Below are 20,458 nucleotides of genomic sequence, written 5' to 3'. Positions count from 1 at the left end.
TAAGTTTATTTCATTTGAAGTACTTGTACTAAATGTTACGCTCTTAGATGATAGAAAAACATCCCTATTATCTTTAGCCTTGGCTACCGTATATAGACCACCAGGGCCTTACGCTGATTTCCTAAAAGAATTTGCAAATTTTCTCTCAGATCTATTGGTCAATGTCGATAAAACATTAATTGTTGGAGATTTTAACATACACGTAGATAATCAAAATGATACGTTAGGGGCTGCATTTATAGACTTATTAAACTACTTTGGGGTTAAGCAAAACGTTACCGGACCAACTCATCGTTTTAATCTTACATTCGATTTAATTATATCACATGGAACCGATCCAACCGATATAGATATCATTCCGCAAAGTGATGATGTAACTGACCATTACATGGTAACTTGCATATTACGTACCCCGGTAATATATCATGCTGCGCCGCGTTATCGATTAGGCAGAACAATCCTTCCATCCACCATAGATAATTTTTCAAATTGCTTATCGGATCTGTCTCAGCTGCTGCCTGAACCTAAACAAACAGATGAACTAGACGAACTAACCAGCACTATGAGCACCGTTCTCTCTGGAAAATGGGATATTGTTGCACCTATGAGACTAAAAAAGGTCAGAGAGAAAATTAAAGCACCATGGTACAACAATACTACTCGTGTTCTAAAGAGAGAAACCCGTAATTTAGAGCGTAAATGGAAACAAACTAATTTAGAGGTTTTTAGAATCGCTTGGAAAGACAGTACGTCACGCTATAAAAAGGCCCTAAAAGCGGCCAGGGCTGAGCATCTCCGCAAACTAATAGAAAATAACCAAAACAATCCTAGGTTCTTATTTAACACCGTGGCTAGACTAACAAATAAATAAGCGTCACCTGAACAAAATATTCCGTTACAGTTAAGTAGTAATGATTTCATGAATTTTTTCACTGAGAAAATAGAAAACATCAGATCCACAATTGTAAGCGTTCAATCTTCAATCGCGCCTTATAATTCAGCCTCAATTATCACCCCGCAAGAACAATTACAGTGCTTTACAACTATAGAACAAAAAGAGTTAAATAAATTTATCATTTCCTCTAAAACAACAACATGTTTATTAGATCCCATACCAACTAAACTATTGAAAGAAGTGTTACCTATAGTGGAAGAGCCTCTCCTCAATATTATTAACTCGTCTTTATCTTTAGGTCATGTTCCAAGAACATTTAAATTGGCAGTTATAAAACCTCTCATTAAGAAACCACAATTAGACCCAAATAACCTAGCAAATTATAGACCCATTTCAAATCTTCCTTTTATGTCCAAAATATTAGAAAAAGTTGTGTCTGCCCAACTGGGCTCTTTCTTGCAAGAAAATGACACCTATGAAAAGTTTCAGTCTGGGTTCAGGCCGCATCATAGCACTGAAACTGCGCTCGTTAAAATCACAAATGATTTACTCTTAGCTTCTGACCAAGGCTGTATCTCAATACTAGTTTTACTTGATCTTAGTGCTGCGTTCGATACTATAGATCACACAATACTCTTAGATCGGCTACAAAACTATACCGGTGTTCAAGGACAAGCATTAAGCTGGTTCAGATCATACCTATCTGACCGCTACCATTTTGTCTATTTAAACGGAGAAAAATCGATCATAACTCCAGTAAACTATGGAGTGCCGCAAGGATCTGTGTTAGGCCCTCTATTATTCTCAATATATATGCTGCCACTTGGAAATATTATAAGGAAACATGGAATTAGTTTCCATTGTTATGCTGATGACACTCAACTATATATTTCATCACGGCCGGATGAAAACGCTAAATTATCCAAATTGACAGAGTGTGTTAAAGATATAAAAGATTGGATGACGCACAATTTTCTTTTATTAAATCCAGATAAGACAGAGGTAATACTTATCGGTTCAAAAAACCGCCCACAAAACCTCTTACAATACAACTTTAACATAGTAGGGTGTCCTGTTACTTTATCCTCTACAGTAAAAGACCTGGGTGTTATATTAGATTGTAACTTGTCTTTTGAAAATCATATTTCATATGTTACAAAAACAGCATTTTTTCACCTTAGAAATATTGCTAAATTACGTAACATGCTATCTGTTTCTGATGCAGAAAAGCTAGTTCATGCATTCATGACCTCGAGACTAGATTACTGTAATGCTTTATTAGCTGGTTGTCCTGCATCCTCAATAAACAAGCTACAGTTAGTCCAAAATGCCGCCGCTAGAGTTCTTACTAGATCAAGAAAGTTTGACCATATAACACCAATTTTATCATCACTACATTGGTTACCTATAAAGTTCCGTATTAATTACAAGGTATTGCTACTGACTTATAAAGCCCTAAACGGCTTAGCTCCAGTTTATTTAACGGATCTTCTATCGCCCTATAATCCATCGCGCTCTTTAAGATCACTAAATTCGAGGCTTCTGGTCATACCTAGGATATCCAGATCCACCAAAGGAGGGAGAGCATTTTCACATTTAGCACCAAAACTCTGGAATAGCCTTCCTGATACTGTTCGTTGCTCAGATTCGCTCTCCCAGTTTAAAACTAGATTAAAGACGCATCTCTTCAGCCAGGCATTCATATAATATTTTAATCTTACAGTTAAGGCGAGACACGGCAGGCAAAAACATCGATTTTCATGCAGTGATCAATTTTGAGATTTTGGGCTAGTTTACTCCTTCAATATGTGTTCTTTCAAGCTGCTATAAAGAAAACGTTGAAAATATACATTAAGATGTTTATTTTATTACATTTTGTTTACTTGTGGCTGTAAGTTTCTCCCGAATTTACCAGGAAGTTAGCATTACAATACGACGCGCCGAGCTCCGTCTGTTTACTGAAGTCTGTCATGACCGGTATCACCGTGAAGCTCTGAGTCTCCTGCACAACGCTATGTAACCCAAATATGGGCATTTCCTTTCTATCAGTAACCAATCGTGAATGTCCAAAGGGGGATTTAAAGCTACAACGATTTCTCATTTAGAGCTATTTAAATCTTTAACTGCCGTTTTCTCAAAATGAGTTTTTGTCATTCTCCAGTAGAAACATCTCAGCCTATGTAGCACCTGTGTACACCAAACTTTCCAGTTATACACTTAGCAGTATTCTGAAGATATTTTCAGAGGGATTTGTTAATAAATCATTCCTGGCCTGATTTATGTGACATTTTATTAAAAAAAATATGGCAAAAATCTATGTTTTATGGCTATGGACAGTATATTTTGATTTTATAGGTAATGAAAGTATATATCCTGAAATCCCTCTGAGTTTTTATTTTCATCTTGTGTGTAAACAAAATGAAAAAATAATTTTTCACCTGGCTTTATCATATGTTCAGATCTATCTACCGAAAATATATGCAAAATCGTGCATATTTAATGAGATAATGCCTAATTTGCATAATTAAACATACAAATTTCTAAAACTTGTAATACATTTTTTTTATATACTTGTGAAAGTAATCAACTGAGGAAGTTTCATGGTGATATCTATTATTTTAAATTTTTACCCCATTCACCTGTAGTGTCTCGCCTTAAATCCGGTCTCTACTTCATAAACGCCAGAGGAGAACTGGCCCCCGACTGAGCCTGGGTTCTCCCAAGGTTTTTTTTTTCTCCATTAGGTCACCTAATGGAGTTTTTCAGTTCCTTGCCACTGTTGCCTTTGGCTTGCTCAGTTGGGGATGCTTAAATTGATTAATCGATTCACCAGTGCTATTGATCTGCATTACCAAACGTGGATGTTTTACACCAGAAACAAACACTGATGTACTATTTTATTTAATACTGTGAAGCTGCTTTGATACAATCTGTATTGTGAAAAGCGCTATATAAATAAAGTTGACTTGACTTGACTTGACTTAAATCTGAAGGGAAAAGATAGCACCTATGGGGTCAAAGCCTGTTCCCCAATGGTATCTGCTGAAGCTTTTGCAAGAGGCATATATACCCCTCGGGTCCCAGCAAGTTTTCACCAAGGTGGTAGGACCCAGCGATCCATTTCGACACTTTGCATACCTTGTTTATTCGTGTAGCCTGCCCTCCAGATAATCAATATGCACTTGCTTAGCATTTCTTCCATTGGGTTATTATGGAATCAAACTAATCAAGAGTTCTAGACTTTGACAGATTCTTCTTATTTGCTTTCATGTTACTATAGACAACTATGCCTAGGGTCTTGCAGTTCTATCACACCACATGTAGTCACTTACATGTATGCTTACTTGGCATATGTAATTCTTTAGGTATTTACAACACCATTGTTCACTATATGATAAAAGTGTGAAAATTAATCGTAAGAAGAAGTTTATATTAGTTCAAGTTTGCTCTGTGTGGATGTATTGTTCTGTTCCAGTAATGTTTTGTTACTACATCTGAAGGAAAAAGATACTACCTATGGGGTCAAAGCCCGTTCCCCAATGGTATCTGCTGATGCTTTTGCAAGAGGCATATTTACCCCTCGGGTCCCAGCAAGTTTTCACCAAGGTGGTAGGACCCAGCGATCCATTTCGCGCCTTTGCTGACCTTGTTTATTCGTGTAGCCAGCCTTCCAGATAATCAATAAGCACTTGCTTAGCATTTATTCCACTGGGTTATTATGGAATCAAACTAATCAAGAGTTCTAGACTTTGACAGGTTCTTCTTATTTGCTTTCATGTTACTATAGACAACTATGCCTAGGGTTTTGAAGTTCTATCACACCACATGTAGTCACTTACATGTATGCTTACTTGGCATATGTAATTCTTTAGGTATTTACAACACCAATGTTCACTATATGATAAAAGTGAGAAAATTAATCGTAAGAAGAAGTTTATATTAGTTCAAGTTTGCTCTGTGTGGATGTATTGTTCTGTTCCAGTGATATTCTTTGACTAAATCTGAAGGGAAAAGATAGCACCTATGGGGTCAAAGCCTGTTCCACAATGGTATCTGCTGAAGCTTTTGCAAGAGGCATATATACCCCTCGGGTCCCAGCAAGTTTTCACCAAGGTGGTAGGACCCAGCGATCCATTTCGACACTTTGCATACCTTGTTTATTCGTGTATCCTGCCTTCCAGATAATCAATATGCACTTGCTTAGCATTTATTCCATTGGGTTATTATGGAATCAAACTAATCAAGAGTTCTAGACTTTGACAGATTCTTCTTATTTGCTTTCATGTTACTATAGACAACTATGCCTAGGGTCTTGCAGTTCTATCACACCACATGTAGTCACTTACATGTATGCTTACTTGACATATGTAACTCTTTAGGTATTTACAACACCACTGGTCACTACATGATAGAAGTGTGAAAATTAATCATAAGAAGAAGTTTATATTAGTTCAAGTTTGCTCTGTGTGAATGTATTGTTCTGTTCCAGTGATGTTATGTGACTAAATCTGAAGGGAAAATATACCACCTATGGGGTCAAAGCCCGTTCCCCAATGGTATCTGCTGAAGCTTTTGCAAGAGGCATTTATACCCCTCAGGTCCCAGCAAGTTTTCACCAAGGTGGTAGGAACCAGCAATCCATTTCGCCCCTTTGCATACCTTCTTTATTCATGTATCCTGCCTTCCAGATAATCAATATGCACTTGCTTAGCATTTTTTTCCATTGGGTTATTATGGAATCAAACTAATCAAGAGTTCTAGACTTTGACAGATTCTTCTTATTTGCTTTCATGTTACTATAGACAACTATGCCTAGGGTCTTGCAGTTCTATCACACCACATGTAGTCACTTACATGTATGCTTACTTGGCATATGTAATTCTTTAGGTATGTACAACACCATTGTTCACTTTATGATAAAAGTGTGAAAATTAATCGTAAGAAGAAGTTTATATTAGTTCAAGTTTGCTCTGTGTGGATGTATTGTTCTGTTCCAGTGATGTTCTGTGACTAAATCTGAAGGGAAAATATATCACCTATGGGCTCAAAGCCTGTTCACCAATGGTATCTGCTTAAGATTTTACAAGAGGGTTATATACCCCTCGGGTCCCAGCAAGTTTTCACCAAGGTGGTAGGACCCAGCGATCCATTTCTCGCCTTTGCTTACCTTATTTACTCGTGTAGCCAGCCCTCCAGATAATCAGTATATGCACTTGCTTAGCATTTTTTCCATTGGGTTATTATGGAATCAAACTAATCAAGAGTTCTAGACTTTGACAGGTTCTTCTTATTTGCTTTCATGTTACTATAGACAACTATGCCTAGGGTTTTGAAGTTCTATCACACCACATGTAGTCACTTACATGTATGCTTACTTGGCATATGTAATTCTTTAGGTATTTACAACACCAATGTTCACTATATGATAAAAGTGAGAAAATTAATCGTAAGAAGAAGTTTATATTAGTTCAAGTTTGCTCTGTGTGGATGTTTTGTTCTGTTCCAGTGATATTCTTTGACTAAATCTGAAGGGAAAATATATCACCTATGGGGTCAAAGCCTGTTCACCAATGGTATCTGTTGATGCTTCTGCAAGAGGCATATATACCCCTCAGGTCCCAGCAAGTTTTCACCAAGGTGGTAGGACCCAGCGATCCATTTCGCCACTTTGCATACCTTCTTTATTCATGTATCCTGCCTTCCAGATAATCAATATGCACTTGCTTAGCATTTTTTTTCCATTGGGTTATTATGGAATCAAACTAATCAAGAGTTCTAGACTTTGACAGGTTCTTCTTATTTGCTTTCATGTTACTATAGACAACTATGCCTAGGGTCTTGAAATTCTATCACACCACATGTAGTCACTTACATGTATGCTTACTTGGCATATGTAATTCTTTAGGTATTTACAACACCAATGGTCACTACATGATAAAAGTGTGAAAACTGAATTGTAAGATGAAGTTTATATTAGTTCAAGTTTGCTCTGTGTGGATGTATTGTTCTGTTCCAGTGATGTTATGTGACTAAATCTGAAGGGAAAATATACAACCTATGGGGTCAAAGCCTGTTCCCCAATGGTATCTGCTGAAGCTTTTGCAAGAGGCATATATACCCCTCGGGTCCCAGCAAGTTTTCACCAAGGTGGTAGGACCCAGCGATCAATTTCGACACTTTGCAAACCTTGTTTATTCGTGTAGCCTGCCCTCCAGATAATCAATATGCACTTGCTTAGCATTTCTTCTATTGGGTTATTATGGAATCAAACTAATCAAGAGTTCTAGACTTTGACAGGTTCTTCTTATTTGCTTTCATGTTACTATAGACAACTATGCCTAGGGTCTTGAAATTCTATCACACCACATGTAGTCACTTACATGTATGCTTACTTGGCATATGTAATTCTTTAGGTATTTACAACACCATTGTTCACTATATGATAAAAGTGTGAAAATTAATCGTAAGAAGAAGTTTATATTAGTTCAAGTTTGCTCTGTGTGGATGTATTGTTCTGTTCCAGTAATGTTTTGTTACTACATCTGAAGGAAAAAGATACTACCTATGGGGTCAAAGGCCGTTCCCCAATGGTATCTGCTGATGCTTTTGCAAGAGGCATATTTACCCCTCGGGTCCCAGCAAGTTTTCACCAAGGTGGTAGGACCCAGCGATCCATTTCGCGCCTTTGCTGACCTTGTTTATTCGTGTAGCCAGCCTTCCAGATAATCAATAAGCACTTGCTTAGCATTTATTCCATTGGGTTATTATGGAATCAAACTAATCAAGAGTTCTAGACTTTGACAGATTCTTCTTATTTGCTTTCATGTTACTATAGACAACTATGCCTAGGGTCTTGCAGTTCTATCACACCACATGTAGTCACTTACATGTATGCTTACTTGGCATATGTAACTCTTTAGGTATTGACAACACCATTGTTCACTATATGATAAAAGTGATAAAATTCATCGTAAGAAGTTTATATTAGTTCAAGTTTGCTCTGTGTGGATGTATTGTTCTGTTCCAGTGATGTTCTGTGACTAAATCTGAAGGGAAAATATATCACCTATGGGCTCAAAGCCTGTTCACCAATGGTATCTGCTTAAGATTTTACAAGAGGGTTATATACCCCTCGGGTCCCAGCAAGTTTTCACCAAGGTGGTAGGACCCAGCGATTCATTTCGCGCTTTTGCTTACCTTATTTACTCGTGTAGCCAGCCCTCCAGATAATCAGTATATGCACTTGCTTAGCATTTTTTCCATTGGGTTATTATGGAATCAAACTAATCAAGAGTTCTAGACTTTGACTGGTTCTTCTTATTTGCTTTCATGTTTCTATAGACAACTATGCCTAGGGTTTTGAAGTTCTATCACACCACATGTAGTCACTTACATGTATGCTTACTTGGCATATGTAATTCTTTAGGTATTTACAACACCAATGTTCACTATATGATAAAAGTGAGAAAATTAATCGTAAGAAGAAGTTTATATTAGTTCAAGTTTGCTCTGTGTGGATGTATTGTTCTGTTCCAGTGATATTCTTTGACTAAATCTGAAGGGAAAAGATAGCACCTATGGGGTCAAAGCCTGTTCCCCAATGGTATCTGTTGTTGCTTTTGCAAGAGGCATATATACCCCTCAGGTCCCAGCAAGTTTTCACCAAGGTGGTAGGACCCAGCGATCCATTTCGCCACTTTGCTTACCTTGTTTATTCGTGTAGCATGCCTTCCAGATAATCAATAAGCACTTGCTTAGCATTTTTTCCATTGGGTTATTATGGAATCAAACTAATCAAGAGTTCTAGACTTTGACAGATTCTTCTTATTTGCTTTCATGTTACTATAGACAACTATGCCTAGGGTCTTGCAGTTCTATCACACCACATGTAGTCACTTACATGTATGCTTACTTGGCATATGTAACTCTTTAGGTATTTACAACACCATTGTTCACTATATGATAAAAGTGAGAAAATTCATCGTAAGAAGTTTATAATAGTTCAAGTTTGCTCTGTGTGGATGTATTGTTCTGTTCCAGTGATGTTCTGTGACTAAATCTGAAGGGAAAATATATCACCTATGGGCTCAAAGCCTGTTCACCAATGGTATCTGCTGAAGCTTTTGCAAGAAGGTTATATACCCCTCGGGTCCCAGCAAATTTTCACCAAGGTGGTAGGACCCAGCGATCCATTTCGCACATTTGCTTACCTTATTTATTCGTGTAGCCAGCCCTCCAGATAATCAGTATATGCACTTGCTTAGCATTTTTTCCATTGGGTTATTATGGAATCAAACTAATCAAGAGTTCTAGACTTTGACAGGTTCTTCTTATTTGCTTTCATGTTACTATAGACAACTATGCCTAGGGTTTTGAAGTTCTATCACACCACATGTAGTCACTTACATGTATGCTTACTTGGCATATGTAATTCTTTAGGTATTTACAACACCAATGTTCACTATATGATAAAAGTGAGAAAATTAATCGTAAGAAGAAGTTTATATTAGTTCAAGTTTGCTCTGTGTGGATGTATTGTTCTGTTCCAGTGATATTCTTTGACTAAATCTGAAGGGAAAAGATAGCACCTATGGGGTCAAAGCCTGTTCCCCAATGGTATCTGCTGAAGCTTTTGCAAGAGGCATATATACCCCTCGGGTCCCAGCAAGTTTTCACCAAGGTGGTAGGACCCAGCGATCCATTTCGAAACTTTGCATTCCTTGTTTATTCGTGTAGCCTGCCCTCCAGATAATCAATATGCACTTGCTTAGCATTTCTTCTATTGGGTTATTATGGAATCAAACTAATCAAGAGTTCTAGACTTTGACAGGTTCTTCTTATTTGCTTTCATGTTACTATAGACAACTATGCCTAGGGTCTTGAAATTCTATCACACCACATGTAGTCACTTACATGTATGCTTACTTGGCATATGTAATTCTTTAGGTATTTACAACACCACTGGTCACTACATGATAAAAGTGTGAAAATGAATTGTAAGATGAAGTTTATATTAGTTCAAGTTTGCTCTGTGTGGATGTATTGTTCTGTTCCAGTGATGTTATGTGACTAAATCTGAAGGGAAAATATACCACCTATGGGGTCAAAGCCTGTTCCCCAATGGTATCTGCTGAAGTTTTTGCAAGAGGCATTTATACCCCTCAGGTCCCAGCAAGTTTTCACCAAGGTGGTAGGACCCAGCAATCCCTTTCGCCCCTTTGCATACCTTCTTTATTCATGTATCCTGCCTTCCAGATAATCAATATGCACTTGCTTAGCATTTTATTCCATTGGGTTATTATGGAATCAAACTAATCAAGAGTTCTAGACTTTGACAGATTCTTCTTATTTGCTTTCATGTTACTATAGACAACTATGCCTAGGGTCTTGCAGTTCTATCACACCACATGTAGTCACTTACATGTATGCTTACTTGGCAAATGTAATTCTTTAGGTATTTACAACACCATTGTTCACTATATGATAAAAGTGTGAAAATTAATCGTAAGAAGAAGTTTATATTAGTTCAAGTTTGCTCTGTGTGGATGTATTGTTCTGTTCCAGTAATTTTTTGTTACTACATCTGAAGGAAAAAGATACTACCTATGGGGTCAAAGCCCGTTCCCCAATGGTATCTGCTGATGCTTTTGCAAGAGGCATATTTACCCCTCGGGTCCCAGCAAGTTTTCACCAAGGTGGTAGGACCCAGCGATCCATTTCGCGCCTTTGCTGACCTTGTTTATTCGTGTAGCCAGCCTTCCAGATAATCAATAAGCACTTGCTTAGCATTTATTCCATTGGGTTATTATGGAATCAAACTATTCAAGAGTTCTAGACTTTGACAGATTCTTCTTATTTGCTTTCATGTTACTATAGACAACTATGCCTAGGGTCTTGCAGTTCTATCACACCACATGTAGTCACTTACATGTATGCTTACTTGACATATGTAACTCTTTAGGTATTTATAACACCACTGGTCACTACATGATAGAAGTGTGAAAATTAATCGTAAGAAGAAGTTTATATTAGTTCAAGTTTGCTCTGTGTGGATGTATTGTTCTGTTCCAGTGATGTTATGTGACTAAATCTGAAGGGAAAATATATCAACTATGGGGTCAAAGCCTGTTCCCCAATGGTATCTGTTGATGCTTTTGCAAGAGGCATATATAACCCTCGGGTCTCAGCAAGTTTTCACCAAGGTGGTAGGACCCAGCGATCCATTTCGCCACTTTGCTTACCTTGTTTATTCGTGTAGCATGCCTTCCAGATATTCAATATGCACTTGCTTAGCATTTTTTCCATTGGGTTATTATGGAATCAAACAAATCAAGAGTTCTAGACTTTGACAGATTCTTCTTATTTGCTGTCATGTTACTATAGACAACTATGCCTAGGGTCTTGCAGTTCTATCACACCACATGTAGTCACTTACATATATGCTTACTTGGCATATGTAACTCTTTAGGTATTTACAACACCATTGTTCACTATATGATAAAAGTGATAAAATTCATCATAAGAAGTTTATATTAGTTCAAGTTTGCTCTGTGTGGATGTATTGTTCTTTTCCAGTGATGTTCTGTGACTAAATCTGAAGGGAAAATATATCACCTATGGGCTCAAAGCCTGTTCACCAATGGTATCTGCTTAAGATTTTACAAGAGGGTTATATACCCCTCGGGTCCCAGCAAGTTTTCACCAAGGTGGTAGGACCCAGCGATTCATTTCGCGCTTTTGCTTACCTTATTTACTCGTTTAGCCAGCCCTCCAGATAATCAGTATATGCACTTGCTTAGCATTTTTTCCATTGGGTTATTATGGAATCAAACTAATCAAGAGTTCTAGACTTTGACAGGTTCTTCTTATTTGCTTTCATGTTTCTATAGACAACTATGCCTAGGGTTTTGAAGTTCTATCACACCACATGTAGTCACTTACATGTATGCTTACTTGGCAAATGTAATTCTTTAGGTATTTACAACACCAATGTTCACTATATGATAAAAGTGAGAAAATTAATCGTAAGAAGAAGTTTATATTAGTTCAAGTTTGCTCTGTGTGGATGTATTGTTCTGTTCCAGTGATATTCTTTGACTAAATCTGAAGGGAAAAGATATCACCTATGGGGTCAAAGCCTGTTCCCCAATGGTATCTGTTGATGCTTTTGCAAGAGGCATATATACCCCTCAGGTCCCAGCAAGTTTTCACCTAGGTGGTAGGACCCAGCGATCCATTTCGCCACTTTGCTTACCTTGTCTATTCGTGTAGCATGCCTTCCAGATAATCAATATGCACTTGCTTAGCATTTTTTCCATTGGGTTATTATGGAATCAAACTAATCAAGAGTTCTAGACTTTGACAGATTCTTCTTATTTGCTTTCATGTTACTATAGACAACTATGCCTAGGGTCTTGCAGTTCTATCACACCACATGTAGTCACTTACATGTATGCTTACTTGGCATATGTAACTCTTTAGGTATTTACAACACCATTGTTCACTATATGATAAAAGTGAGAAAATTTATCGTAAGAAGTTTATAATAGTTCAAGTTTGCTCTGTGTGGATGTATTGTTCTGTTCCAGTGATGTTCTGTGACTAAATCTGAAGGGAAAATATATCACCTATGGGCTCAAAGCCTGTTCACCAATGGTATCTGCTGAAGCTTTTGCATTAGGGTTATATACCCCTCGGGTCCCAGCAAATTTTCACCAAGGTGGTAGGACCCAGCGATCCATTTCGCACATTTGCTTACCTTATTTATTCGTGTAGCCAGCCCTCCAGATAATCAGTATATGCACTTGCTTAGCATTTTTTCCATTGGGTTATTATGGAATCAAACTAATCAAGAGTTCTAGACTTTGACAGGTTCTTCTTATTTGCTTTCATGTTACTATAGACAACTATGCCTAGGGTTTTGAAGTTCTATCACACCACATGTAGTCACTTACATGTATGCTTACTTGGCATATGTAATTCTTTAGGTATTTACAACACCAATGTTCACTATATGATAAAAGTGAGAAAATTAATCGTAAGAAGAAGTTTATATTAGTTCAAGTGTGCTCTGTGTGGATGTATTGTTCTGTTCCAGTGATATTCTTTGACTAAATCTGAAGGGAAAAGATAGCACCTATGGGGTCAAAGCCTGTTCCCCAATGGTATCTGCTGAAGCTTTTGCAAGAGGCATATATACCCCTCAGGTCCCAGCAAGTTTTCACCAAGGTGGTAGGACCCAGCGATCCATTTCGACACTTTGCATACCTTGTTTATTTGTGTAGCCTGCCCTTCAGATAATCAATATGCACTTGCTTAGCATTTCTTCCATTGGGTTATTATGGAATCAAACTAATCAAGAGTTCTAGACTTTGACAGGTTCTTCTTATTTGCTTTCATGTTACTATAGACAACTATGCCTAGGGTCTTGAAATTCTATCACACCACATGTAGTCACTTACATGTATGCTTACTTGGCATATGTAATTCTTTAGGTATTTACAACACCACTGGTCACTACATGATAAAAGTGTGAAAATGAATTGTAAGATGAAGTTTATATTAGTTCAAGTTTGCTCTGTGTGGATGTATTGTTCTGTTCCAGTGATGTTATGTGACTAAATCTGAAGGGAAAATATACCACCTATGGGGTCAAAGCCTGTTCCCCAATGGTATCTGCTGAAGCTTTTGCAAGAGGCATTTATACCCCTCAGGTCCCAGCAAGTTTTCACCAAGGTGGTAGGACCCAGCAATCCATTTCGCCCCTTTGCATACCTTCTTTATTCATGTATCCTGCCTTCCAGATAATCAATATGCACTTGCTTAGCATTTTTTTCCATTGGGTTATTATGGAATCAAACTAATCAAGAGTTCTAGACTTTGACAGATTCTTCTTATTTGCTTTCATGTTACTATAGACAACTATGCCTAGGGTCTTGCAGTTCTATCACACCACATGTAGTCACTTACATGTATGCTTACTTGGCATATGTAATTCTTTAGGTATTTACAACACCATTGTTCACTATATGATAAAAGTGTGAAAATTAATCGTAAGAAGAAGTTTATATTAGTTCAAGTTTGCTCTGTGTGGATGTATTGTTCTGTTCCAGTAATGTTTTGTTACTACATCTGAAGGAAAAAGATACTACCTATGGGGTCAAAGCCCGTTCCCCAATGGTATCTGCTGATGCTTTTGCAAGAGGCATATTTACCCCTCGGGTCCCAGCAAGTTTTCACCAAGGTGGTAGGACCCAGTGATCCATTTCGACACTTTGCATACCTTGTTTATTCGTGTAGCCTGCCCTCCAGATAATCAATATGCACTTGCTTAGCATTTCTTCTATTGGGTTATTATGGAATCAAACTAATCAAGAGTTCTAGACTTTGACAGGTTCTTCTTATTTGCTTTCATGTTACTATAGACAACTATGCCTAGGGTCTTGAAATTCTATCACACCACATGTAGTCACTTACATGTATGCTTACTTGGCATATGTAATTCTTTAGGTATTTACAACACCACTGGTCACTACATGATAAAAGTGTGAAAATGAATTGTAAGATGAAGTTTATATTAGTTCAAGTTTGCTCTGTGTGGATGTATTGTTCTGTTCCAGTAATGTTTTGTTACAACATCTGAAGGAAAAAGATACTACCTATGGGGTCAAAGCCCGTTCCCCAATGGTATCTGCTGATGCTTTTGCAAGAGGCATATTTACCCCTCGGGTCCCAGCAAGTTTTCACCAAGGTGGTAGGACCCAGCGATCCATTTCGACACTTTGCATACCTTGTTTATTCGTGTAGCCTGCCCTCCAGATAATCAATATGCACTTGCTTAACATTTCTTCCATTGGGTTATTATGGAATCAAACTAATCAAGAGTTCCAGACTTTGACAGGTTCTTCTTATTTGCTTTCATGTTACTATAGACAACTATGCCTAGGGTCTTGCAGTTCTATCACACCACATGTAGTCACTTACATGTATGCTTACTTGGCATATGTAATTCTTTAGGTATTTACAACACCACTGGTCACTACATGATAAAAGTGTGAAAATGAATTGTAAGATGAAGTTTATATTAGTTCAAGTTTGCTCTGTGTGGATGTATTGTTCTGTTCCAGTGATGTTATGTGACTAAATCTGAAGGGAAAATATACCACCTATGGGGTCAAAGCCTGTTCCCCAATGGTATCTGCTGAAGCTTTTGCAAGAGGCATTTATACCCCTCAGGTCCCAGCAAGTTTTCACCAAGGTGGTAGGACCCAGCAATCCATTTCGCCCCTTTGCATACCTTCTTTATTCATGTATCCTGCCTTCCAGATAATCAATATGCACTTGCTTAGCATTTTTTTTCCATTGGGTTATTATGGAATCAAACTAATCAAGAGTTCTAGACTTTGACAGATTCTTCTTATTTGCTTTCATGTTACTATAGACAACTATGCCTAGGGTCTTGCAGTTCTATCACACCACATGTAGTCACTTACATGTATGCTTACTTGGCATATGTAATTCTTTAGGTATGTACAACACCATTGTTCACTTTATGATAAAAGTGTGAAAATTAATCGTAAGAAGAAGTTTATATTAGTTCAAGTTTGCTCTGTGTGGATGTATTGTTCTGTTCCAGTAATGTTTTGTTACTACATCTGAAGGAAAAAGATACTACCTATGGGGTCAAAGCCCGTTCCCCAATGGTATCTGCTGATGCTTTTGCAAGAGGCATATTTACCCCTCGGGTCCCAGCAAGTTTTCACCAAGGTGGTAGGACCCAGCGATCCATTTCGCGCCTTTGCTGACCTTGTTTATTCGTGTAGCCAGCCTTCCAGATAATCAATAAGCACTTGCTTAGCATTTTTTCCATTGGGTTATTATGGAATCAAACTAATCAAGAGTTCTAGACTTTGACAGATTCTTCTTATTTGCTTTCAAGTTACTATAGACAACTATGCCTAGGGTCTTGCAGTTCTATCACACCACATGTAGTCACTTACATGTATGCTTACTTGACATATGTAACTCTTTAGGTATTTACAACACCACTGGTCACTACATGATAGAAGTGTGAAAATTAATTGTAAGAAGAAGTTTATATTAGTTCAAGTTTGCTCTGTGTGGATGTATTGTTCTGTTCCAGTGATGTTCTGTGACTAAATCTGAAGGGAAAAGATATCAACTATGGGGTCAAAGCCTGTTCCCCAATGGTATCTGTTGATGCTTTTGCAAGTGGCATATATACCCCTCGGGTCCCAGCTAGTTTTCACCAAGGTGGTAGGACCCAGCGATCCATTTTGCCACTTTGCTTACCTTGTTTATTCGTGTAGCATGCCTTCCAGATATTCAATATGCACTTGCTTAGCATTTTTTCCATTGGGTTATTATGGAATCAAACTAATCAAGAGTTCTAGACTTTGACAGATTCTTCTTATTTGCTTTCATGTTACTATAGACAACTATGCCTATGGTCTTGCAGTTCTATCACACCACATGTAGTCACTTGCATGTATGCTTACTTGGCATATGTAACTCTTTAGGTATTTACAACACCATTGTTCACTATATGATAAAAGTGATAAAATTCATCGTAAGAAGTTTATATTAGTTCAAGTTTGCTCTGTGTGGATGTATTGTTCTGTGATGTTCTGTGACTAAATCTGAAGGGAAAATATATCACCTATGGGCTCAAAGCCTGTTCACCAATGGTATCTGCTTAAGATTTTACAAGAGGGTTATATACCCCTCGGGTCCCAGCAAGTTTTCACCAAGGTGGTAGGACCCAGCGATTCATTTCGCGCTTTTGCTTACCTTATTTACTCGTGTAGCCAGCCCTCCAGATAATCAGTATATGCACTTGCTTAGCATTTTTTCCATTGGGTTATTATGGAATCAAACTAATCAAGAGTTCTAGACTTTGACAGGTTCTTCTTATTTGCTTTCATGTTTCTATAGACAACTATGCCTAGGGTTTTGAAGTTCTATCACACCACATGTAGTCACTTACATGTATGCTTACTTGGCATATGTAATTCTTTAGGTATTTACAACACCAATGTTCACTATATGATAAAAGTGAGAAAATTAATCGTAAGAAGAAGTTTATATTAGTTCAAGTTTGCTCTGTGTGGATGTATTGTTCTGTTCCAGTAATGTTTTGTTACTACATCTGAAGGAAAAAGATACTACCTATGGGGTCAAAGCCCGTTCCCCAATGGTATCTGCTGATGCTTTTGCAAGAGGCATATTTACCCCTCGGGTCCCAGCAAGTTTTACCAAGGTGGTAGGACCCAGCGATCCATTTCGCGCCTTTGCTGACCTTGTTTATTCGTGTAGCCAGCCTTCCAGAAAATCAAGAAGTACTTGCTTAGCATTTATTCCATTGGGTTATTATGGAATCAAACTAATCAAGAGTTCTAGACTTTGACAGATTCTTCTTATTTGCTTTCATGTTACTATAGACAACTATGCCTATGGTCTTGCAGTTCTATCACACCACATGTAGTCACTTACATGTATGGTTACTTGACATATGTAACTCTTTAGGTATTTACAACACCACTGGTCACTACATGATAGAAGTGTGAAAATTAATCGTAAGAAGAAGTTTATATTAGTTCAAGTTTGCTCTGTGTGGATGTATTGTTCTGTTCCAGTGATGTTCTGTGACTAAATCTGAAGGGAAAAGATACTACCTATGGGGTCAAAGCCCGTTCCCCAATGGTATCTGTTGATGCTTTTGCAAGTGGCATATATACCCCTCGGGTCCCAGCTAGTTTTCACCAAGGTGGTAGGACCCAGCGATCCATTTCGCCACTTTGCTTACCTTGTTTATTCGTGTAGCATGCCTTCCAGATATTCAATATGCACTTGCTTAGCATTTTTTCCATTGGGTTATTATGGAATCAAACTAATCAAGAGTTCTAGACTTTGACAGATTCTTCTTATTTGCTTTCATGTTACTATAGACAACTATGCCTAGGGTCTTGCAGTTCTATCACACCACATGTAGTCACTTACATGTATGCTTACTTGGCATATGTAACTCTTTAGGTATTTACAACACCATTGTTCACTATATGATAAAAGTGATAAAATTCATCGTAAGAAGTTTATATTAGTTCAAGTTTGCTCTGTGTGGATGTATTGTTCTGTGATGTTCTGTGACTAAATCTGAAGGGAAAATATATCACCTATGGGCTCAAAGCCTGTTCACCAATGGTATCTGCTTAAGATTTTACAAGAGGGTTATATAGCCCTCGGGTCCCAGCAAGTTTTCACCAAGGTGGTAGGACCCAGCGATTCATTTCGCGCTTTTGCTTACCTTATTTACTCGTGTAGCCAGCCCTCCAGATAATCAGTATATGCACTTGCTTAGCATTTTTTCCATTGGGTTATTATGGAATCAAACTAATCAAGAGTTCTAGACTTTGACAGGTTCTTCTTATTTGCTTTCATGTTACTATAGACAACTATGCCTAGGGTTTTGAAGTTCTATCACACCACATGTAGTCACTTACATGTATGCTTACTTGGCATATGTAATTCTTTAGGTATTTACAACACCAATGTTCACTATATGATAAAAGTGAGAAAATTAATCGTAAGAAGAAGTTTATATTAGTTCAAGTTTGCTCTGTGTGGATGTATTGTTCTGTTCCAGTAATGTTTTGTTACTACATCTGAAGGAAAAAGATACTACCTATGGGGTCAAAGCCCGTTCCCCAATGGTATCTGCTTTTGCAAGAGGCATATTTACCCCTCGGGTCCCAGCAAGTTTTCACCAAGGTGGTAAGACCCAGCGATCCATTTCGCGCCTTTGCTGACCTTGTTTATTCGTGTAGCCAGCCTTCCAGATAATCAATAAGTACTTGCTTAGCATTTATTCCATTGGGTTATTATGGAATCAAACTAATCAAGAGTTCTAGACTTTGACAGATTCTTCTTATTTGCTTTCATGTTACTATAGACAACTATGCCTAGGGTTTTGAAGTTCTATCACACCACATGTAGTCACTTACATGTATGCTTACTTGGCATATGTAATTCTTTAGGTATTTACAACACCAATGTTCACTATATTATAAAAGTGAGAAAATTAATCTTAAGAAGAAGTTTATATTAGTTCAAGTTTGCTCTGTGTGGATGTATTGTTCTGTTCCAGTGATATTCTTTGACTAAATCTGAAGGGAAAAGATATCACCTATGGGGTCAAAGCCTGTTCCCCAATGGTATCTGTTGATGCTTTTGCAAGAGGCATATATACCCCTCGGGTCCCAGCAAGTTTTCACCAAGGTGGTAGGACCCAGCGATCCATTTCGCCACTTTTCTTACCTTGTTTATTCGTGTAGCATGCCTTCCAGATAATCAATATGCACTTGCTTAGCATTTTTTCCATTGGGTTATTATGGAATCAAACTAATCAAGAGTTCTAGACTTTGACAGATTCTTCTTATTTGCTTTCATGTTACTATAGACAACTATGCCTAGGGTCTTGCAGTTCTATCACACCACATGTAGTCACTTACATGTATGCTTACTTGGCATATGTAACTCTTTAGGTATTTACAACACCATTGTTCACTATATGATAAAAGTGAGAAAATTCATCGTAAGAAGTTTATAATAGTTCAAGTTTGCTCTGTGTGGATGTATTGTTCTGTTCCAGTGATGTTCTGTGACTAAATCTGAAGGGAAAATATATCACCTATGGGCTCAAAGCCTGTTCACCAATGGTATCTGCTGAAGCTTTTGCAAGAGGGTTATATACCCCTCGGGTCCCAGCAAATTTTCACCAAGGTGGTAGGACCCAGCGATCCATTTCGCACATTTGCTTACCTTATTTATCCGTGTAGCCAGCCCTCCAGATAATCAGTATATGCACTTGCTTAGCATTTTTTCCATTGGGTTATTATGGAATCAAACTAATCAAGAGTTCTAGACTTTGACAGGTTCTTCATATTTGCTTTCATGTTACTATAGACAACTATGCCTAGGGTTTTGAAGTTCTATCACACCACATGTAGTCACTTACATGTATGCTTACTTGGCATATGTAATTCTTTAGGTATTTACAACACCAATGTTCACTATATGATAAAAGTGAGAAAATTAATCGTAAGAAGAAGTTTATATTAGTTCAAGTTTGCTCTGTGTGGATGTATTGTTCTGTTCCAGTGATATTCTTTGACTAAATCTGAAGGGAAAAGAAATCACCTATGGGGTCAAAGCCTGTTCCCCAATGGTATCTGTTGATGCTTTTGCAAGAGGCATATATACCCCTCAGGTCCCAGCAAGTTTTCACCAAGGTGGTAGGACCCAGCGATCCATTTCGCCACTTTGCTTACCTTGTTTATTCGTGTAGCATGCCTTCCAGATAATCAATATGCACTTGCTTAGCATTTTTTCCATTGGGTTATTATGGAATCAAACTAATCAAGAGTTCTAGACTTTGACATATTCTTCTTATTTGCTTTCATGTTACTATAGACAACTATGCCTAGGGTCTTGCAGTTCTATCACACCACATGTAGTCACTTACATGTATGCTTACTTGGCATATGT

Source organism: Scardinius erythrophthalmus (assembly GCF_964197995.2).
Source record: "Scardinius erythrophthalmus genome assembly, chromosome: 13".
NCBI lineage: Eukaryota > Metazoa > Chordata > Actinopteri > Cypriniformes > Leuciscidae > Scardinius > Scardinius erythrophthalmus.
This window is presented reverse-complemented; position numbering follows the sequence as displayed.